Source organism: Prionailurus bengalensis, chromosome E4 (genome assembly GCF_016509475.1).
Source record: "Prionailurus bengalensis isolate Pbe53 chromosome E4, Fcat_Pben_1.1_paternal_pri, whole genome shotgun sequence".
NCBI lineage: Eukaryota > Metazoa > Chordata > Mammalia > Carnivora > Felidae > Prionailurus > Prionailurus bengalensis.
Window position 1 is genome coordinate 5132789 of NC_057360.1, and position 24339 is coordinate 5157127.

Here is a 24339-nt window from a genome sequence, read left to right on the forward strand (position 1 = left end):
ACACCCATATGGCATTTCTGTCCTGGCTCAGTCCGAAGCTGGATAATGATAATATAGGAACAAATAAGAAGAGGCACAAAGGCTCCCACAACCTTCTTACCGTCGGCAGGAAGAAAACATTCCCAGAAAAGGTAGTATCTGAACTGGGTTTTTAGGAACCAATGAAATTTCCTCGGACAGAAAGTGAGGGGGGGGGGATGGGATGGGGCATAGGGGGATGGGGAGAAATGTCTGGAAGAGTGAAGGGAGTGCACCAGCATCATGATGTGAATGCTGGGGGTGACCGCGGAGAAGCACAAGGACTGGAAAGGGTCTACCTAGAAGAATCGATGAGTCAAGAGCTCATTAAACAAACACTTAGGCGGCACTTAACAGTGTTACAAACCCATTAGATTTCTTCCAGGTTTAGAGGATAATTTGTCTTTAATTTTTCTGGGTTTATTCAAGTTTTACCCTTGGTTCCAGACCCCTAACCAGTTTCTCCCAGACCCAGGGGAGCGCACATTCACATACATTGCCGCAGGAAGCATAAATGGGCAAAATCGATTTATTTTGTCCTAAAATGTACCCGGAAGAAAAACGAAGCAGTAATAAGCAAGGGATATTTGAAAAAGAATAAGGAACTTTCTTATCTAGATATTGATACATTCATTAAACTGCTTTAGAACAAGATCCTTGCGTACATAAGAATCTGGTGTATGATAAAGTTGGTGTTTATGATTAACGATAAAGGATGAACTATTAAAAATGTGTTGACAAAATACATTATGCATAAAGATACACTTCATGTACCTAAGAATTCCAGTGTGCCTAAAAATAACCATAGAGAAGAAAATAAAATAGATTGAAAAAAATCTTAACTGAGAAAAGATGACCTAGATAAAAGCAAAACTTAGAACTTACACCGGAAAACCACAGACGTTCGACAAACATTTCCAACTTTTTATTGGGTAAAACCGCATGAATGACATCAAAAGGTAAACCACACACAGGGGGGCAAATTCGTAACACTCCATAGCAAAGGTTAGAATGAGCTGCGTCTTCCTCTCTGAAAGATTCTCTTTGGTTCCTGAGTTTTGACAGCAAGTCAGGAACGTCGTCATCTGAATCAGTTTGATTTTGGATACAGCAGTGAGGGTACATATAGGAAGGGATTTCTCAAGACTTTATCAAATCTACGTAATTCCAGAGTTTAGCTAGCAGAAATTCAGACCACAAAGGATACAGTGTACGAAAGCTCCATTAAAAAAATAACCCCCATGGACAAGTGAGAAATCACAGTAGAAATCAGTGGCTAACAAACATGAATGAACATTCTCACTAGAAAACAAAAAAATATTGATGAAAACAGTAAGCTACCATTCTTTTCTTAACCCATCAGATTGGCAAATATAAAAAATATTGCTAAATATTGCCGGTGTTGGTAAGGGTGTGAGGAAGCTACTGCAGAAGTGTGAATCAATGACAGTTAATTAACCATTCTACCTCTTGGAAATCTATTCTATAGAAATACTTGAACATATGCAGAGACATACTCCAGGATATTCACTGCAGCTGTCTAGAATACTGAAAACCTAGAAACAACATAAATACCAGTTACGGTAAATCCGTAGTATAAACTATCATACAGCTCCTAAGAGTGAGGTAACTCAGTACAAAGGGACATTAAAAGACACATAAAGTAAAACACCAAGTCACGATATGTTATCTGTAGCATGGTCACATTATTTGCAAAATAAATAAATACGCCCTTCGCGCATGTTTACACGCTAAATATGGAAAAAATACAACAAAACTGCCATCAACTACAGCAAAAGAAAGTTTGAAGGATACAGTTCAATCTCTGTTTACAGTTTGGGAAAGGGGCGTAGCTACAGCAGGGGCGGGGGTGCAGTATAAAGGGATACTTTCATTTTTACCTAAACATTTGAAGACAGTTATTGAGGTGTCATTGACAATGTTACACGAGTTTCAGCTGTGTAACACAGCGATTTGATATTTACACACACTGTGACATGGTCCCCCTAGTAAGTCTGGTTCCCCTCTTTCACCTTACAATGTTATTGATGTACAATACATCCCAGTGAGCTATTTTATAACTTGAAGTATGCACTCCTTACTCCTCTTCACCCATTTTGCCCTCCCTTTCCCAAAGACCCTCCCCTCTGGCAACCACCACCCTGTTCTCCTTAAGTCTGGGTTTTTGTTCTGTTTTGTTTTGTAGATTTCACACATAAGTGAAAGCAGGCAGTATTTGTCTCTCTCTGTCTGCGTCTGCGTTATTTCACTTCTAATACACTCAAGGTTCATCCGTGCTGCAAATAGTAAGACTTCATTCTTTTTTATGGCTGAGTAATATTTACATGCTATACTACTCATATGGCTGAGTTCTCAATCAGTCAATCAACCACATTTGCTTTAGCTGTTCATTCACAGATGGACAACTAGGTTGCTTCCATCATCTTGGTTACCGTAAATAAATCTGCAATGAACACAGGAATGCACGTATCTTTCTGGATTAGTGTTTTCATTTTCTTTGGATAGATACCCAGAGTACTGGAATTGCTGGCTTATAAAGTTGCTCATGTTTTAATTTATTGACGAGTCTACATACTATTTTCCATGGTGGCGGCACTAATTTACAGTCCTACCGATAATGCAGGAGGGCTCCCTTTTCTCCATATTCTGTTATTTCTTGTCAGAAGAAATACCTTGTCAGGTAACAGCCATTCTGACAGGTGTAAGGTGAGATTTCATTGTAGTTTTGATTTGTGTTTTCCCTGATGATTGGTGATGTTGAACATCTTTTCATGTACCTGTACGTCTCTGGAGAAACATCTATTCAAATCATCTCCCCATTTTTTAATCAGACTGTTTTTTGCTACTGGGTTGTGTCAGTTCTTTACATATATTTCGCCCACTCAGCGGGTTGCCTTTTCATGTTGCTGATCATTTCCTTTACTGCACAGAAGCTTTTTAGTTTGATGTAGTTCCATTTGTTTATTTTTGCTTTTGTTGCCCTTGCCTTTGGAGTCAGATCCAAAAAAAACATTGGTAAGACCAGTATCAAAGAGCTTATCACCGCCTATGTCTTCTAGGAGTTTCATAATTTTAGGTTTTACATTCAAGCCTTTAACCCATTTTGAACTGATTTTGTATATGGTGTAAAACAGTGCGCAGCTTCATCCTTCTGCACGGAGCTGTCTGGTTTTCCCAGCACCATTTATTAAAGACACTGCCCTTTCCCTATACTCTATTCTTGCCTCCTTTGTGGTAAATCAACTGACCAAAAAATGCACGGGTTTATTTCCATGCTCTCTACTCCTTTCTACTGATGTATCTGTCTGTTTTTATGCCAATATCATACTGTTTTGATTACTAGAGCTTTGTAGTATTTGAAATCAGGGAGTGTGATAGCCCCCAGCTTTGTTCTTCTTTGTCAAAATTGGTTACTCAGGTCTAAAATCTGTTCAGAATTATTTCTAGTTCTGTGGACAATGCCACTGGAATTTTAACAGGGACTGCACTGAATCTGTAGATTGCTTTGGATAGCATGGACATCTTAACACTATTAATTTTTTCAGTCCTTGAGGACGAAATATCTTTGCTTTTTACTTGTCTCCAATTTTTTTCATGAATGTATTATAGTTTTCAGTATATAGGTCTTTCACCTCTTTGACTAAATTTATTCCTAGGTATTTTACTCTTTTTGATTCAACTGTAAATGGGACGTTTTCTTGATTTTTTCTTCTGACAAGTCTGTTACCAGTATACAGAAACACAACTGATTTTTACATATTAATTTTGTATCCCGCAACCTGAGTTTTTTATTAGTCCTAACAATTTCTATATATGGTATCACGTCATCCGTAATAGCGGCCGTTTAACTTCTTTCTTTCCAATTTGTATGCCTTTTATTTATTTTTCTTGCCTAATTCCAGTTATATGCTGAATAAAAGTGGGGAGAGTGGGCATCCTTGTTTTCTTCCTGATTTTGGAGAAAAAGGAGGAGGTTGGTGGAGAACGATGTTTACCGGGCCTCAAAGTATCGTACCCCACATTTCTCTGAATTATAAGAAAAAGAAAGACACCTCTGACAATATGAAAAAAAATATGGTGAATATCTTATGTGGGTGATTGAACAGAATCACCAACAGCTGGACACACCGATGTTACGTGCCTCCTGATGTGATAAAATAGAAAGGCCACAACATTTTCTTTGCTGGTTTTGTCAAGATATGTTTAACGTATCGTATGCTTCCATAAGGAAAAAAATCAGTAAGCCTGGACTACGGGATATTCTATAAGTAACCTGGTCTTTTCAAAAATAGTGACATAAAAGTCAAAAGAAGAGTGGTTATTACTCTTTAAAGAAGATGAAAAAGATACGACAACTAAATGCAACGAAGGAACCCTGACCGCATCTTACATTAAACCCCCGTCTTCTTCCCCAAGACTTTATTAGGGGAAATAATAACGAATGGGAAAATTCTTGGGTGTCGTAACAGTACTGTGGTTAGGTAGAGAGAATGCCCTGTTAGGTAGGAAATGCATGTTCAAGTATTTTGAGATGAAATGCTATAATGTTTGTGACTTAACTCTGTGTGGGTGTGAATGCGGGTATGTGTATGTGTGAGAGAGGGTCTGAGAAAGCAAACGTGGTTAAAAATTGGTGACTCCAGGTGAAGAGTATACAGACCACTCTTCTTTCCAGTTTTCCTTCTCTGAAGCCATAAACATTTTCAAAATAAAAAGTTAGGGGGAACTGAAGAAAATGATCTGGTTCTCGCCTCCTTACAAGAGAAGAGAGGCTTTTTCCATTTTTCTTGCTGTCCTCCTCCTTTCTCTCCCTTTTCAGAGAAAGAGTAGAAAACACCACAAGGGGATCAGCTAGGCTGCACACAGTTTTTGCTAGGCTTTTGCAGTCACTGGCTGGTTTCCTTTTCTCTAAGACTTAAACTGCCTTTTCCATTTGAAAAATTCCATTGTTTATGCTGTTTGCAACCAATAATTTGGTCTGTGTACTGTTGATTTCCTTAACAACGGCACCGACAGGCTTTTGTTCTGGAAGCAGACAGCTCCACTTTAAATGTGACCTTTTCTCTTTTTATAGAGTAGCTTCTCTTTCAAAATATAGAATATTCTCCACAGAGATATATCCAAAATAGTTTGTCTGCGATAACTCAAAAGGGTTTACACTCTTAGGAAACGAAACATTTATTTCCATTTAATGTCTAGTATCGCTTAACTTTAACAATTTATCTTTTAGGTGAGCAGTAAATAGCTTTTTCCAAAAGTGCTTTTATAATAAATTTCTATAATGGGAATCTAAATGCTTTATTAACGGAAAGGCTTTCACAAAAATAAAAATCATACACAAACGGAGACTTCTGGCCAGGAGTTAAGACAGGGAGGGCAAGGAGGGGAATGCACTTGCCAGGGTGGGGATCTTGAACTCAGATCTTTTATTTTCTGCCCTTTCACGACTGAAAATAACCTCTCCGATGCTTAGAACTCCTTTAAGTTGCCTGGGTAGGTACTCTACTGCTTTAGAGTCGGAAATGTCCCTGCATTTGAGACTTTACATTCTACAAAAGAAAAATGTGTACGTTTTGATGCATTTTTAGAGTTGGAAGATCTGTAAAATGAGAGAAACATAAAAATGAGAGAGAAACGTCCTATCCAAACATCTGGCCAGTCCCTTGGAGTTCACTCTAAGGAGATCTGATCTCCATAACGTTTCTAATGAATTGCTGACACACGACAATGGCAAATGAACACTTGGTAGCATTCACCTCCACTCTCGGATGGAAAGTTGGACCATCAGGTCAAGTGTTTTTGTTCAAGGTTTTGAAGCCTACAAGCTGCCAGGAAGAGGAGGTCTTAACCCAGAGACATTCCTTTGGGCAGTATTAAACAGCAGAAGCTTACCCCCTCCTAACATCATTTTTTTTCTCAAAGGCTGTGTCTCAATATTCTGTGCCGGGCAGGCATTAAAGTTGAGGCTGTTTATTCACTGTTAGCAATAACAATGGGAGACTCGACAGTACTTTGACTCTCATGTTTCTTTGTAGTGTAGTTTCTATACCTAGAAAGCCCCCAAGTTTAAGAGTTAATTTCTTTGTGAGATTAAAGTAACTCTTTACTAGTTGGAAATCTATGACTAGATCTCTTTACTGGCCTTACAGAAATAAAAAGGATTACACGGAATGCTATGAACAACCGTACACCAACTGAGACAGAACGAACAAATTCCTGAAAAGACACAAACTACCAAAACTGACTCAAGAAGAAATAAAAAAATCTGACTAGATCTATAACAAATGAGAATGGAGAGAGAGAGAGAGAGAGAGAATAGTAATTTAAACTACCCATGAATAAAAAGACTATACCCAGATGATTTTGGTGAATTCCACCAAATACTTAAGAATCTAGTACCAATTCTTCACAAACTACTCCCGAAGAAAGAAAAGGGAACATTTCCCAATTTATTCTACGAGGCCACAATGAACTTGACACCAAACACAAAGACCTCACGAGAAAACTACAGACCAACATCTCTTATAAACACAGACTCAAAAATCTTCAACCAAATACTAGCAAATTGGCTCCAGCAACATATAAAAAAGGGCTATACACTGTGACCAAGTGAGATCTCTTCCAGGAATGTAAAGTGGGTTTAATATTCAACAAATTAATGTACTAAACCATACCAACAGAATAAAGGGCAAGCCCCACACAATCATCTCATTAGATGCAGATAAGCACTTAACAAAACCCAACACTCTTTCAGGATAAAAACACTCAACAAACTAGGAATATAAGGAAACTTCCCCAGTCTGATAAAAGGCATCTATGAAAAGCCACAGCTGGCATCATACTTAATGGTGAAACACTTTAGGCTTTCTTTCCCTTTGAGATCAGGAACAAAACAGCAATGTCTGCTCTTGCCCCTTCCAAGAGACTGTACTGGAAATTCCAGCCAGGGCAATTGCAGAAGAAAAAGAAATAAAAGACACCCAGATTGGAAAAAAAGAGGTAAAATTATCTCTATTTGCAGACGACGTACTCTTGCATATAAAAATCTTAAGAAATCCACTAAAAATCTATTAACACTAATAAACAAGTTCAGCAAGGTTGTAAGGCACAAGATTAATATACAAACATCAACTGTATTTCTGCATCCTAGCAATGATGAAACTGAGAAAATTCCATTTACAGTTACAGCAAAAAATATTTAGGGATAAATTTAACAAAAAAATGTAACTCTGTATCTGAAAACGATAAAACATTATTAAATACCTAAATAAATGGAAAGACTTTCCATGCTCACAGAATATAAAACTTAATATTGTTAAGATGGCAATCTTCCCCAAGTTGACCTGCGCAATCACTGCAATCTCAATTTTTTGTTGTTGTTGTTGCAGAAATTGGTAAGATAATGCTTGAAGTCTAATATCCAAAACAATCTTGAAAAAGTCTGAAGACTGACACTTCTTGACTTTAAAACTTAGAATTGAGCTATAGTAACTGCAGACATACAGATCAATGGAGAAGAAGTCAGTTTAGAAATAAACTCTTACATGTATGATTAACTGATCCTTGACAAGGGTGCTGAGACAGTTCAATGACGGAAAGAAAGTTCTTTTAAAAAATGAAGCCAAATAGGGTGCCTGGTGGCCCAGGGGGTTCAGTGTCTGACTTCAGCTCAAGGTCATGATCTCCAAGTTCTGGAGTTTAAGCCCCGCGTCAGGCTCTGTGCTGACAGCTCAGAGCCTGGAGCCTGCTTTGGATTCTGTGTCTCTCTCTCTGCCTCTCCCCTGCTCGTGCTCGCTCATGCTCTCTCTCCCTCAAAAATAAACAAAAAAATTTAAAAAAAAAAAAGGAAAGAAAGAAAGAAACTCGAACTGGACATCCACATGCAAATGAATGAAGCAGGACCCCCACCTTACACCATATACAAAAATTAACTCAAAATAGATCAAAGACCTACATGTAAGAGTAGCAAACTATAAAACCTTTGGAATAACAAAAGTGTATCTTCATGATCTTATATTAGACAACGGCTTCATAGTTGTGACACCAAAAGCACGAGCAACAAAAGAAAAAAGCAGAATAAATCAGATTCACAAAAACTCAGACCTTGTATGTTCAAAGTTCAAAGGGCACTATAAAGAAGTAAAAGGGCAACCCACAGAATGGGAGAAAATAGTGGCAAATCACATATTCGGTAAGGCATGTATATCCAGAATATACAAAGAGCTTTTAGAATTCAAGAACAGGACGTATAATCCAATTTAAAAAATGGGCAAAGGATCTAAACAGGCATTTCTCTAAAGAAGGTACACAAGTCAACACCATTAAATACCACTTCACGCCCACTTCAATGACAATAATCAAAAAGACAAACACAAGCTGACAAGGATGTGGGGAAACAAATCCTCATACGCTGCTGACGGGAATTCAAAATGGCATGGCAGTTTTGGGAAAGTTTGGCATTTCCTCAAAATATTACACCTAGGGTTACTCTATGAGCCAACAATTTCACTCCTGGGTTTACACCAAGAGAAACTGAAAATACACAGTGACATGAAAACTTGTAATCAACATTCATAGCAGTATTACTTAACGATAACCAAAAACCAGGAACAATCGAAATGTCCATCAACCGATGAATGAATGAAACGTGATATATGTATACAATGTAACGCCACTTCTCAACAAAAGGGAATGGAGTACTGATGCAGGGGACAACATGAACGGACCGTGAAAACATGCCACGTCAGGAAAGACCACACAGCGTATGATTTCATTTACACGAAATGCCCGGAACAGGTAACTTAAGAAAACAAAGTATAGCAGTGGTTACTTTCGGCTGGGAGGTCTGCAGGGAAATGGAAGTGTTTGCTAATGGGATGGGGTTTCTTTTCAGGGTGAAGACAAATTTTTAACATGGAGTGTGATGATGACTGTAGGATTCTGTGAACACACTAAAATCCACTGAACTGCACACAAAGGGTGACCTGGATGGCATGTGAATTATATCTCAAGAAAACGGTTCAAAAAACGTGAAGAACAGAAATAAAGGATCTATGAACTGCAGATGAATGGCAGAAGAGCCTGTCATTTTGTAGTCGGCAAACTTAAAAACTGTTCTATAAATACCAAGTGTCCCCCAAGGACAAATTTTCCTTTGAATACAATACATACTTAGTTCCTTTGGAAAAAAAAATAAGGAAATTTGGCATTATAGGAAAGTTTTCCCACTGTTAGCAAAATGAAAACCAAAAAAATTCATGAAGAAAAAAAAAGTTTCCATTTCCCTGTGCTTACTCTAACAAATGGTCCAATGTAAACTTCAATCTGAGTGAAATAAAATATGCAGATCATGACCGTGGGGCTTTCGACCAAAACAAAAACAATGAAAAATATACAAGCTACTGTAAACCATTTTCTTTAAAAAAAAAGTTTTAATGTTTATTTATTTTAGAGACAGAGAGAGCACAAGAGGGGGAGGGGCAGAGAGAGAGGGAGACACAGAATCTGAAGCAGGCTCCAGGCTCCGAGCTGTCAGCACAGAGCCTGACATGGGGCTTGAACCCCCAAACCATGAGATCATGACCTGAGCTGAAGTTGGATGCTTGACCGATGGAGCCACCCAGGCATCCCTGTAAAACATTTTCTAATGACACAAAAGGTGGTCCAATTAGTTCTTGAACTCTTATCCCCAGTCAAAAGCCTTTAAATAGGTTACTTCTCAAATTTCGGACAGCTGCCTTCAAAAATCACATAGAAGCCAGGCTATAAACAAATAACACATCAAGAACAGACAAAAAGATGGGGCGCCTGGGTGGCTCAGTTGGTTAAGCGTCCGACTTCGGCTCAGGTCATGATCTCACGGTTCATGGGTTCAAGCCCCGCATCTGTGCTGACAGCTTGGAGCCTGGAGCCTGTTTCAGATTCTGTGTCTCCCTCTCTCTCTGCCCCTCCCTCACTCGTGCTCTGTCTCCCTCTGTCTCAAAAATAAATAAACATTAAAAAAAAAAAAAAAAAGAACAGACAAAAAGCAACTCTAAATACATATATTCTGGTCAGCGACCAGAATGAACATATGAACAGCAGCATATTACTGCCAAAATTTTTAGAATTTACATGATGAAGGAGATTAGATGTTTTTCTTTGGTGTAATTTTTTTTTTTTCCCTGAATGAATTCAGAAGGAAAGAGGGGAAGGCTTCCTTGGGGGGGGGGGGGGGGGGTCGGTCATAGAGAGAGATGCCCTCCAAATGAGTCTGTTCTCATTGGGCTTCCTGGCTCTATTATTAGAGCACAGGCCTGAGAGGCTCCATCTTTAAAAACCGGGCCGGCCGCCTGTGGAAGACAGGTCAACATGCCTTCAAGGTCAGCATGCCCTGTCGAGTCCTTCGCCCTCAAAGTCCTGCCAAGGCTTTGCAGACGATATGGATGGTGCCTGTTTTAAGTGGGGGTTTAATAAGATAAGCGTAAACAAAACAAAAAACTATATGACAGCTGAGCCTTTTCCTGAATGACTTCAGTTGCAAAACTTCCCTACCGTGATTTAACCACTATCCTCCCCCAAGTCCAAGATTTTTGAAATTAACAGTAGGGTTTCTCAGTCCTTCTCTGACATGGTTTCCATCCTTTGTGTTTACTTTATCTCCCCACAGAGCTTTAACAGAGCTTCTCAAACCTGCTATGGAAATTCTTGCTTTTGTAGAACACCATAAAACACTGACATTTTCCAAAAGAAACAAAAAATACACAACATGAGCTCCCAGCCAAGAACACACGTCCACGAAAAACAAACAAACAAAACAAGCTGCTGAGTTAGATATGGCTGGATGTACGCAAGACTTCTGTTAATTTCTGCCGGATACGTCTTCCCGGATTTTGTTGTCTAAACAGTAGCAGGTGCCAAGGTTTACAGTCACGTACTTGGGAAAGATGGATAACCCAGAAGTGTTTCACCCAAAAGCCGTTCATCACAACTGGAAAAGACCACTTTTACTCCTAAGAGCTTGGTTCAAGTGTAAGAGTACAACTAGCATTCAGGGGACTAGTTTGAGAACGGTCGCTCCCAGAGCTCTACAGATCGACGCCGGGGCTGGCCGTCACAGAGAGTTTATCACACAAAGGCCACACTGCGAGAGAGAAGGGACACACAGAACGTCAGGGGCACATCCACAAGAGGTGGCTATGTGCCCAATTCACCCAGTGCTGAGGAAGAGAGGCCCTCAGTGGATCACATGAGAAATCAGACGTTTCTGTCGCAAAGGAAAACGGTCAAGCTGCCAGACGCTCCCACGAATTAGTCTTCTCTTGAACCACGACACCAGCAAGTTACCACAGTGTCTCCCCATCAACCACCTACTTAAGGCATCTGGATGGAGGGTATCGCCTGGTCAGCTGGCTTCATCCAGGGCGCTCCTTCCCTTCGGGTCTAACAGGAAAGCCCACAGTGTTCCTTTATTCCGGGCTAGATCCCAAGGACGTGGCTTCTGTTACACTTGACTTGACTACAGAGATATCGCTTGGATAGAAAGAGGTTGATCCAAGTACGACAACCCACACGGGCTGAAGAATCTGAATGATAGTGGAAAAGACACTGGGCTGTCAGGAGACCAGAGCTCTTTGCTTTGGTTTCTTCTGATGCACGTATATGAGAACTTCTTCAAGGTCCCCCGTTGGTCTCAAAGAGCGTTTGGATTCCAATTCAGATCCTGGGGCCTGAAAGCCTCGGTTCAAACTCTGGCTTCACTGTTCGCTAGGTGCGTAACCTAAAAAAGACGCTCTCTTCTCTGTCCTTATTTATAAAATGGGGATTATTAATAGATAGCATACACCACGTGAAGTCCTCAGAGCGCTACCTGACCCGCCCGGGGAACAGGAAGCGTCAGGAGTAGCAAACACGTTTACTGACCATGTGACCCTTCCCTCATGCTTTCGTCTTACCTACCGGGAAGTGGCTGTACGCTCATGTAAATAAGCAGCTCAGTGCCAGCTATCTGCTAGATCTCGGAATTTTCAAGAATCTTTGGGAGCCGATGTCAAATTCCCAGGAGCAGTGACTCATTACAGTGAATAGCAAACAACAGCAGAATTAATTTGAGTCTGCTTTAAGAACCCCGCACGCGATCACTTATCCTCTGGAGGAGCACAGGTTTGAGGAACAGGTCTCCGAAAGTTCGCCAGTGGTGTCACAGGGCGCTCCTACAGTCACGAACAGGAGCGAGGAACTGGAGAGCCACACGTCACTTCGGCACCGGGCCATCACGGCCTGGGGCTTCCCAAGCATACAGAAGAGGGCCGAGGAAGGAGCACGGATTCCAGCTTTACCTCTTCCGACACCAACCGCCACGGAAGCGTAGAGGGCTTTTCGAAGCTTTTTAAGTATTAATATAATAAAAGGTAAAAGGAAACACTTCACAGGAAACCCATCATCTTAAAATATGTGGGAAGGCAACAAATGCATCGATAACTGCAATTACTTTTGAGCTCCATCTTGCCTCAATGCAAAACACTGACCTAAACATTTCCATTTATTACTTTAAAGCACTGTTTACAGAAGTGAATTGACTGTGGTGTATCACAGTCCTATATTAAAATGTTACGTTATTCTTCTGACAGAGAGCTTTCATTAAACTTCATTTCAGTCAGTGATTTGACTTATCAATTTAATAAAATTTTATGCTTCCTGTTTGAAAGCAGCAGTGAGGATACATGCTATCTCCCTAGTCTGGAACTTAAAACATTTAATATAACCACTTACTTAGGTGCTGGGCCTGACTTCCTCAAAAGGTAGTATTAACTGATCTAAGTATAAAGTATGACGGTTTCCCCTAAAAAAAAACCCGTGTTCGTGTGGGTTAAGGCAAGTGTTTTACTTAACTCCCATAAAAAAGGTGTTTAGGGGAAAAGAGAAGGCCTTTCACTTACTGAGTTAAAAATTAAAAATAAACCGCGAGTAGTGGAGACTGGGGTAATTCCCATAGTGCCATCTCATATAAAGCCGTCTTTGACATTCACACTGTTTGACTCCCTCAGGAGGTCTTTTTGGTACCACTGGATTGAGTCCTAGATAATCTTACAGCAAATGCTACTTAATAGTAAATCATATTAAAATGCTATCTATAGAGCCTTAGCATCAGGCTAATCGTAAAACAGAGTCAATAAAAACTCACTGAATGAACTGAGACAGACTACTATCTTTTCTAGATGAAACCGTAAGCATCCAGATCTATCTGTTAATTTGCTTTATACCGTAAGAAAGATGGCACACTACATATTCTATTCCATTATCATTATTTCTAAGAATGTCCAATTTTTTCATTAACAGAGAATGTTATCTAAAATAAGCACATTGGGGCGCCTGGGTGGCTCAGTCGGTTAAGCGTCCAACTTTGACTCAAGTCATGATCTCGCGGTCCTGAATTAGAGCCCCGCATGGGGCTCTGTGCTGAGAGCTCAGAGCCTGGAGCCTGTGTCGGATTCTGTGTCTCCCTCTCTCTGCCCACCCCCGCCGTCCGCTTGTACGGTCTTGCTTAAAATGAATAAACGCTAAAAAATTTAAAACAATAAATAAAATAAGCACATCACTCACTTTCTGGGTCTTCGGGGAAAAAAAATCTTTACATAACATTAACATTTTCATTACCATGCTATCTATAAATTGTTGACAATCTTAGGTATTAAGCCTCGATCTTTATTTGCTAGTAATTTTTTAGTTAATAGGGTTTCAAGTTTTGTAAATGTTCTGTAAAGCTTTTTTTGAGACAGTGTAACCAAACACACACACACACACACACACACACACACACACACACACACACACAGAGTCCCAGTGTATGTTTGTTTCAGCAGAACTATTCAGCCTGTACCCTCTTTTATTAAGTCCCAGTTTTGACGATCCATTTTAAGGTTAGTCCAAAGCTGGCCTTCCCAAGGACTGTGCTTTGAGACTTAAAGCTCCACAGCACTGTCCTGAAGTTCACGAGCATGAGTACACATCACTACGCACTCACAGGAAACTTAAAACCAAGGAAAATGTGCTCCTATGCATTTCACATAACGTCAGTTTCCTCCGCTTTATCAACTAGGCAAACCAATTTTCAAAAACAAATTCCTGTGCTTGTCAAAAAACCTAATTTTTAGGACCCACCACAAGCTAGACCCAGGATGACTGTAAATTGTTTTTTAAAGGAGAATAGATTTTTACAAGTCAAATCAACGGTGAACCAAATGCTCCTTGAATATTTTTAAGACTAAACCTATTGCGTGTAACCTACAGTTTGGCTTGATTTTCATTACCAGAGAATGTTACCTCTGGTATAGATGAGGCAGAGTACTGTCAATTCTTGGTCCTGATGGCATATCTGTACCAGAAATCTAAGTTCTTGGCAAATCTTTCCTACGAGGCACTTGGTGTAGTTATCCCAATAGCTGATGTCAGATATTTTGGTAAAATCTTGAAACTTCTTTCATGGCCTATCTGTACTTGACCTGCACTCTGGATTGGGCTCTAAACTGAGCGAGGCCTGAGGCTGAGTGTTCTTTAATTCTAGATCCTCCAGGGGTGCCCAGGTAGCTCAGATGGTTAAGCATCCAACTCTTGATTTTGGCTCAGGTCATGATCTCGCGGTTCCTGAGTTCGAGCCCTGTGTTGGACTCCATGCTGATGGTGTGAAGCCTGCTTGGGATTCTCTCTCTCTCCCTCCCTCTCTACCCCTCCCCTGCTCTCTCTCTCAAAATAAATAAACTTAAAAAAAAATTCCTGGATCCTCCATGGTGCTGAGAGCACTGTATTATACCTAGTAGACTGCTCAAATACTGGATGAATTGAAATGCAGCAAGGAATTTGTAATGCTTTATCTTTTTGACTGTGACCTATGGAAAAGAGTATCTCCATTCTTTTACTCATGCAGGTGATATTTACTGAACACCTACTATGTGCCAAGCGCTAGCAACATGGTAGCAAATATGATGAAGTTCTGGTTTTCATAGAGCTTGCATTCTTGAGAAGCGTCTTTGAAACTGTAGGTTGCACCCCATTACAGGATCCCGAAATCATTTCGGTGGGTTGGCACCGGCATTATTTCCAATGAGTGAAATATGATGGAATAGGACTTATCAGAGGACAAGACACTGAATAAGGTGTTTCCTGAACGTTTGGTATCAGTTTACACATGTGCGTAACAGTGTGATGTAAGTGTATTTCTTAGCTGGTCTAGGATACAATCAAGAGCTACTGTTCTAGGGGCATCCAACTTCAGCTCGGGTCATGATCCCGGGGTCCGTGAGTTCGAGCCCCGCGTTGGGCTCTGTGCTGACAGCTCAGAGCCTGGAGCCTGCTTCGGATTCTGTGTCTTCCTTTCTCCAACCCTCCCCCGTTCATGCTCTCTCTCTGTCTCAAAAATAAACATTAAAAAAAAATTTTTTTTTAAAGAAGAGCTACTGTTCTAGAAGGGTCTCCTAAATTGCACCTCAGTTTAAATCTCATTTAAAAATGTTTACTTGCAGCAAAGCCATAAATGAAGCTAGTTCAACAACCCTGATTCAATACAATGTAGGCACACCTATGTGTCAGGGGCTGCCAGGCGCTGGGGTTACACGGACGATTAACTCACAGTCCTTGTCCATAAGGAACTCATTAAGAATGTAAGCAATCAATCACAAACCTGTAAGTGTTAAAACAGAAATATGTGCATATGTAGTAAACTGAAAACTCATTTTTGAACGCTACCCTAAAACATACTTTCACTCACTCTCTTTCGTAGTAACGGTCCATGTAAAACACGTAAATCCCTTTAGGAGTAATTTGCCCATGGTCACATGATGAGCGGCCAAACCATAAACAGCCCAGGCTTCACAGCCTCTACCTACTGCTGCTCCTATCACACAGCCTGGCTTCCAGCAGACAGCCTCATGGGCCCCTCCTTTTCTTTACATGATCTGGAAGCGCCCGGAACAACTTCGGAGTAAGATGGAGATCATGACTATTCATCATTTTTCCTTAAGTGTGAAGTTATGGTGACCCCTCCCGCACCACTGCAAGTAAAAAGAGTCACTGCCTAGCCTTTGCCTTAAATGCCATATAATGTGCCCACCTGGTCACTAATTCACTAACGTAGAGACCTCCTGTTCTGGAAATGAACCTTCGTATCTGAAACTCCTCTCTAGGACATCAGGAGGAGAAATCTAGAAGATACGTTCGTTTTGGACCTGAGAATTGCAACAGTCCTTCAAGCAGACAAATTCCCGTACTGCTGGGCAGTAAACTAGGGCACACACGCAGATTATGCTGAGAAGGGCTGGGAAGAACCAGTGTGCTTACCTGGTGGCTGCTTTAACTGACTGCCGGACAATGAGATAGAAATGAGAACTCCGCTATGGCGTACAAACCAGTCTCGGCCAAGCTGTTTGTTTTCACAACTTCCACAAATGTTTCAAGACTGAGAAATCAGCTCCATTAAGTTCACGTGGCTCAAAGGCTCTCAACGCACAAGGGAAGAGAAAAGGCTTACATAATTAGCCCCAGAGTTACACATACACCGTGATGGGAGATTTTACAGCTAATGTCAAACACGCAACAGCCTGCTTTCCTGTCCTCGGTAGCGGAACACTCCTTAAGATAAAGCGAGGAAATTCCAAAGATCAAGTTACGAGGTGTTGCAACTGCAGAAGGAATACAACCGGGAGCTCGCTCAGCTTCTTCTAATCCTGCAAATAACACCGCTAACACACAGCTGGTGCTTTCTTGTGATTATCATGTGCCAGCTCCCTGTCCATGCATTGGACATAAATCGACCCTTACAATAACCCTACGAATTGCGATTCCCATCTTAGCAAGGAACAGAGGCACAGAGAAGTTAAGAAACCTTCCCAGGTCACACAGGTAAAAAGCAGGAGGTGGGATGCAAATCCACACGGTCTGAGGGATTCCAGACTACACCTCAAAGACAAAGAACAGATTCCAAACGGCAGACGGCAGGCCTGATCAAGGAAGAGGTCAAGGACAGCTTCCGGCTGCCCCTGCCTTAGCCATGACTCTGTGTCACATTGATAGTCCTGTTCGGAACCGGCACAGATGTTTGGGGTTCTCGCTGGCCAGCTGACAGGGTGGGGAGGTCCGTCCGTCCATCCTTTCTTTCCATTGTCCTGCAGGCAGCCGCAATGAACAAGAGGACACAGTGGAGAGAGGAACAATTTCAGGATGACGGCTCCTAGGAGAACTTCAGGTGAGCCTGACAAACCTTTGAAAAGCAATGACAATGCACCAAGTTCTGGGAATAAAGAGTAAGACCTTGTCTCTGCCCTCAAGCTCACTGCAGAGTGAGGAACTTGACCGTGTGTGAATTACCGTTTGATGCCCAGATAAAACAGCAACAGAAATGAATGAACAGGCCTGAAATAGCCCAGCTCTTGCTTGCTTCCTTGTTAGTCTTTTAAAGTAACACATTTCTAAAGAAGTTGATTAAAAAGACACAAACCTCTGGCTTGAGAGCGGGGTGCCATATGGTGCATGGTCAACGGACAGAATGTCAGAATAAGTCCACTAACTCCTCAGTTCAGAAGGACAAGGACCGGAAACTATCATAGCGCGTTCCATAGCGACTACGAGGACAGCAGGTGAGAGCGTGGACGGTTCTGAGTGAGAGGTCCTTGCACCGAAGTGAGGGGCTGGGATCCAGTACAGAGCGGGAGGTCTGACCTCCGGTAAGGACACGGGTGATTCCCGTTCCACGCGCAGGAGGACTGTACCAAGGCAGTGGGGGGGGGGGGGGGGGGGAGATCATATTCTCTTCAGCTGCTCCTTTCTCTTTTAATTTTTTCTTAATGTTTATTTTTGAGAGAGAGAGAGAGAGAGAGAGAGAGAGCGAGAGAGCACGAAGTGGAGGAGGGGCAGAGAGAGAGGGGGACACAGAATCCAAAGCAGGCTCCAGACTCCCAGCCATCAGCACAGAGCCTGATGCAGGGCTCGAACTCATGTGCTGTGAGATCCTGACCTGAGCTGAAGTCGGACACTTAACTGAGTCACCCAGGCGCCCCTACTTTCTTGTTTAAAGTGAAGCAAGCAGTGAAGTCAGCAGCGGAGAGTGAGGACCGGGGAGGGGCACCGGAGCTGTCTTGGAGTGGGAAAGTCAGTTGACCAAAGAAATACGGAAGCACTGCCAGACAGCATTTCGGGTCCCCTTGGGGCTTGTGGTCACGATTTCAAAGTGAGATCAGTCAGGATGGCTGTGGGGTTTTCTCGAGCCGCGCTCAGCTGCTGAGATGGGGAGTTCAACTTCACCAGGGTTGCCAGACAAGTATGCCAGAGGGAACGGCAGTAACGGTGATGCCAGAATCTAACTCGGATGAAGGTGCAGGAAGGGAGGGGTCGTTGTAAGGTACTGGCTCACATGATGTGGGGGGCGGGGGGCAAGTGTAAAATGTGCAGGGCAAGCTGGGGGGGGGGGCTGGAGACGTAGGAGGAGGTAATGTTGTAGCTCCTCTGGAGGCTGAATTCCTTCCTCCTTAGGGGTCCCCAGTATTTGCTCTTAAGGCCTTCAACGGATTGGATGAGGCCCACCCCCATTATCCTTTACTCAAAGTCTACTGACTTAAATGTAAATTGCATCCAAAAAATACCCTCACAGCAACACCTAGACTAATGTTTGACTAAAACCCAGGTACTACCTTGGCCCAGTGAAGATGACACATACAATGAGCCATCACAGGAATATTCAGAGGTCAGGGATTTTTTTTTTTTTTTTTTTTTTTTTTTTTTTGCCACTGCCCCTTCAGGAGTTCCAGAAAGCACAGAGTGGAAGTTAGGTGGGGTCAGGGGTGTGGAAATCAAGACAAATAGAGAAACAGCACTTTCCAGGGATGGGAGGAGGAAGAGAACTGTAATGTGGTGGTTAGGGGCACAGATTGTAGTGTCAGAGCTCGGGATGCAGGACTGTGCTCTACCACTTATGGCCACAATTCTGAGCAGGCCCTTCAACTATGCCTCGGCTTCATCATCTTAAAAAGGGATGATGATATGAGGCAATGGCTGGCCTGTAATAATCACTCAAAAAGGTCAGTTCTTGGGGCACGCAGGGGGCTCAGTCGGTTAAGTGTCTGACTTCGGATCAGGTCGTGATCTCATGGTTCGTGGGTTCCAGCCCTGCGTTGGGCTCTGTGCTGACAGCTCAGAGCCTGGAGCCTGCTTCGGACTCTGTGTCTCCCTCCCTCTCTGCCCCTCCCCTGCTCACACTCTGTCTCTCTCTCAAAAATGAGTGTTAAAATACAAAAGTTCTTATATTATGGGGAGACTCAATATTCTATATCTGTCAATTCTCCCCCCAAATTATTCATAAACTTAATGTCATTGCACTGAAAATTTCAGTGAGTTTTTCTGATGAATTGATTCTAAGTTTTATTTGAAAAACGAATGTGTGAGAAACATAAAATGCCAAGAGAGAGCAAGAGAAACCTCCATCACCAGTATCAAAACACTGGAATACGCAACTAAACATCTGATGAGAGTGTGGGAAGAGGCAACTAAATACAGGACAAGCCCAGAGAGTCAAGAAATAGGACTTCTACATCCATGACAATCTGTTAGAGGATAAATGTGGCATGCACCTCCAATTAACATGGGGAACGATCATCGATCATCCAATCAACAGTGTTGGGGTAACTGGTTTTCCCCTGGAGAGTAAACATGGGGATTACTTCTATAATTTCAGACCCGGAAAAGCCTTTCTAGGGATGATATAAACCTGAATGGTCATAAAATGATGACAGTTTTGACCACGTGTAATTTAAATTTCTGTAAGGAAAGGACATAAACATACTTAACAAACTTAATAGGGGATTTAATTTATTTACGACCATCTCATAATTTTTGTATTTGGGCCTATCTGTCTTCCTTTTCCATTTTTCTGTTTTCTCTCCTCCACTGTACGAACTGTGTTTTCTCAGCTGTTTCCCCTCTAGATCCAACTTTATCCCAACACTGCTTACACTTACATGACAAAAAGCATTTACACATACAATTTTCCAATACGGACCAAAACCAACCGTATCTGCTGACTTCCCTGCCTCCCTCTCTTCCAGATTTGGTCAACACAACCTGGGACTTAATTGTAACATCATGTTCATTCTCTTTGAAGAGTAATTCAGGACCCTGGCATCGTCCATAACCATATATATCACAGGAACTAGCTTTGCTAACTCCAGCTAGCGTTGGAGACCATGGCTTTTCCTCTACAGTCACCACCCCATTCTTAAGTTCTTGAGACCTCCAGTAGCCCCCCCAGAGGTGCCAGATACTCTCCACGTCCTTTTGCGCGAGTGACCACTAGAGACGTCAGGGCATTCAGACGGAAATGCTCCGCAGATAACGCTCCGTTGTATTTGGGGTTTGGTGTCAGGACAGAGAAGTCTTGATTTTGTTCCCCTGAGGTACCTTTTTTTGCCTGTGCGTGTCTGTAGGACTTTTTATTTCATCCTTAACATTTAAAAGTTAAACCGGGCTTTGCTTGAACGTTCCTAACTTTTAACAAACACTGCCTGGCACCTGATCCTTTTGGAGGCTGGCGAGGCTTCTACTTGAGAGGTTTTCTAAATCTTGCTACTTTCTCTTTAGTTTTCAATCTCCTGTTGCAGTTTTCAGTCAGGCAATGGCACTTTTCACCTCTGCGGAATCTCTCTTGATCTCAGATTGTTCCTTCTCTGGTACTGTCTGCTCAATTTTCAATGACCCTCATGAACCTATCTGAGAACATAAATCAGAAATTCCCCCTAAAAGCTTCTATTTCTTGCTGTACATTTACTTTGGAGGCATGTGGCCTGGTTTATCCTCTGTGCTTGCGTACTCTGCCTGGAATGTTCTTTCCCTAGGTATCCACACGGTGTACCCCTTCACCTTTCAGGAATGCCTTCTTCTTGGCGAGGCCCTTCTTGACCACTCGATTTGAAACCGTAGTAGAAACCGCACCGCCCCATCCCGGCCTACGCTCTCCTTCCCCTCCCCCTGCTTTATTTTCCTGCTGAGTCCTACTGCCACTTAATATACCAAATGCCTTTTAGTCACGTCCGGGATTTTCGCCCTGTGCGTCTCAGCCACAGACGTTTTTGCCACAAACATTTCTGCTGCACCACCAGCTGGCTGTAAGACCATTGTGCCATAAAAGCTAAAATAACTGGTGGATGGTCTGGCTTCATCTCCCCACGGATGACTCGACTGCCCTTGGCTGGGTTAACGTATCGAAGTTGGCCGTCGGCTTATTTCTCCATTAACAAAACTCCTGTTTTGATGTTGTATAAATCTTAGCTCGCTCTAGCGACGATCTATTCAGTGATGCACGGACGCAGTGTTCTTGAAAGACTGGATGGTAACGACTATATGGATCGACTTGACAAAAACACCGTGAGGGAGCCCGCCTACGGGCAGTGTGAAACAGGAGGGTCAGGCCAGACCCCGCGCTGTACTGGGGACAGGGGAGCGTGGCAGCGACGGTGATGGCAGGGCTCCATCACGAACGCATCCGGGCGCCGGCACATCGTCCACACTTCCCAGGGAATTCCAGACTATCCCCAACATGTGACAGCATGCCAGGAGAAAAAAGCAGTGCAGGCGGCTTGCACAATGCAAAGCTCGGTTACGAATCCGCATCTTCGTGTTTGGAAACGGATACCTCTCTTAACGAAGGAAGGAAGTGAAAGAAGGAAAACAGTGATGCTGAGATGAATCAATAGACAAAAAAAAAAAAAAAAGAAAAAAAGGTATAATACTACAAATGAAAGACTTCGAAGACGAATGCCTGGGTACAATCCACAAAATCAAATCGGTTATTTGCGCAATACTGTCAAAAGTCTACACGCGTTTTAAATGTATTCAAATATTTTGTATTTCGCAATAGGATCTTTTAATTTGCATATTCATTTTTCATGTTTCACTATGTCCTTTCAAATGAAATGTCTTTTTTTTTGTGATTTTTTTTTTTTTTTACAGCAAATTGCCCTACAGTCAATTACTTACATGGTGAAAACGTATGCAGCGTGGATGTTTATGACAAAATGACCTAGAATCTTATTTTACTTACTTATGAAGTATATTCTGTTAATAGATGGCTCAGATATATGGGCTTGGAATTAACCTATCAACTACATGCATGTATGAAATATTTGCATTTTTTCGATAAAAATTTCAAAAAGCAAAAAAAAAAAAATCCCATTTTCACCATTGAGAAAAAAAGAGTATGTTAATAGGAAAGATGCCAATTCTTCCCAAGTTACTTTAAACTGCACTAAAACCAGTGCAGTTCCAATGAAAACAACAACTTACAGACTGGGTGCGCCTCTGAAAGAACTGAAAGCTGGGACCCGAACAGGTTATTTGTACGCTCGTGTTCAAGCAGCATCATGCACAGTCACCAAAAGGTGGGAGCGACCCCGATGTCCATGGACACATGAATGGATACACACACGGCGGGACGCTATTCGGCCTTAAAAAGGAAGGAAACTCGGACATGTGGTGCAACATGGGTACAACTTTAGGACACTGTGTAAAGTGAAATAAGTTCGTTATAGAGACAAGTCCTGTTGATTCCACATCTAGGAGGTATCTAGTCAAATTCGCAGGACAGAGTAGAACTGTGGTAACTAGGGGCGAGGGGAGGGGTAAGGGGAATTTAACGAATACAGGGTTTCAGTTTTGCAAGATGAAAAAGTCCTGGACATGGGCTGCACAACAGTGTGAATATATGCTCCTGAATTATACAGCCATAAACGGTTAAGGCAGTGCATTTTATGTGTATTTTAAGACAGTTAAAAAAAAAAAAAAACCAAAGAGACAAAAAAAATGTACGGAATTTTTCAGAAAGCCTAGAAGAGGAAATGAGTAATAGCCAAGAAAATTTGGGAAAAATAATGAAAGGAAACTGGTCCAGCCTAAGATACGCTGTGAAATTATAACAATTCAAATAGTGTAGTAATGAGACTCCTCAATTCCATACGGGCAAGAATTTAGTAGTATCACAACCTAGTGAGCCAAGACTTTTATTCCAAATAATGTGGGGTCAATTTGTTTTTATGTTATTGTTTTGGGGGAAGGGCAATCAAAGTCATATACCCAAATCCATTTCAGATTAATTGAAAATTAAAATTATTTTCGTGTAGCTCATTTCCCTTTATTATTTTTCTGCCTTTGTTATAGTTTAAGATTATTTATTCTGGCAGACTTCCCTGTATATTCTATCAACCGACTGGATGACACTTGAACAATAATACTTTGGAATTTAAATAATCTTCTAGAAAATCAGTCAACAAAGGGAAATTAAAGTATACATTTAAAAAAAATTCTATCCAATGGAAGAATTCACCTAAAATAGGTTTTCGTTGGTATTTAGTCGTATTTGTTCTAATTTGTTAAATTAAATTCTAATTTGTTAGCTTTATCCATCATCACGAATGTGACCTTGTTGCTGCTACACAATATCCTGCTGCGGTCTGAAGGGCCCGTGTTCACCAACATGCCCGGACCTTTCACATCGGAGTATGAGCCACTCATAAAAGGTTTCCATGTTTTTTCTTTTTAAGTTTTTTTTATTTAAGTAATCTCTACACCCCACATGGGGCTCGAACTCACAACCCCAAGATCAACAGTCACATGCTCCTCTGAGTGAGCCAGCCAGGCACCTCGCCATGCTTTACTTCTTGAATACTTCAGATTTTCCATTTTAAGTTACGGAGATAATACTTATTCCGTGACAAGCCAAGGGCCTGCTAAAAGGGAGCACTGAATATTCTGGGGTTCACAAAATACCTTCCATAGATGGTGTGATAGGGAAAGGACTCTAGAAGGGGTCTACACCCTAGTTTCCAGAACTTGTGAATCTGTTCTGTGAATCATGGCAGAGGGTCTTGGCAGATATAATTTAAGTCAGAGACACCTTAACACAGGGACATTACCCTGGCATATCCTTGTGGGTCCCCTTTAATTAAACGAGCGGAGAGCTCTCTGGATGGAGGTGGGCTAGACGCAGGGGAAGGGAGGTCAGACTCTCACATGGCACAGCTCCAGGCCCTCCAGCTGGTCTGAAGACCAAGGATGCAAATGAGGAATGTGAGAGGCTCCAAGCAGCCCAGAGAGGCTCCGACTGGCAGCCAGCACGGAACTGCACGGAACAGCATGGAACGAGACCTCGGCCCTACAACCACAAGCCACCGAATCCTGGTACCATCTGGATGAGCCTGGTGGCAAATCTGTCCCCGCCTAGGCCCACCGACACCCTGACTCTAGCCTTGTGAGACCAGCCCCGCCCACCCGGACGTCTGGCCCACCAGC

General features: G+C 42.0%; 1 protein-coding gene across 2 annotated transcripts in view; it reads right to left on the minus strand.

Moving 5' to 3' along the window:
- Window positions 1-24339, minus strand: part of DESI2 (desumoylating isopeptidase 2) — a 45215-nt gene that overhangs the window by 14841 nt on the left and 6035 nt on the right. The window lies entirely within an intron of this gene.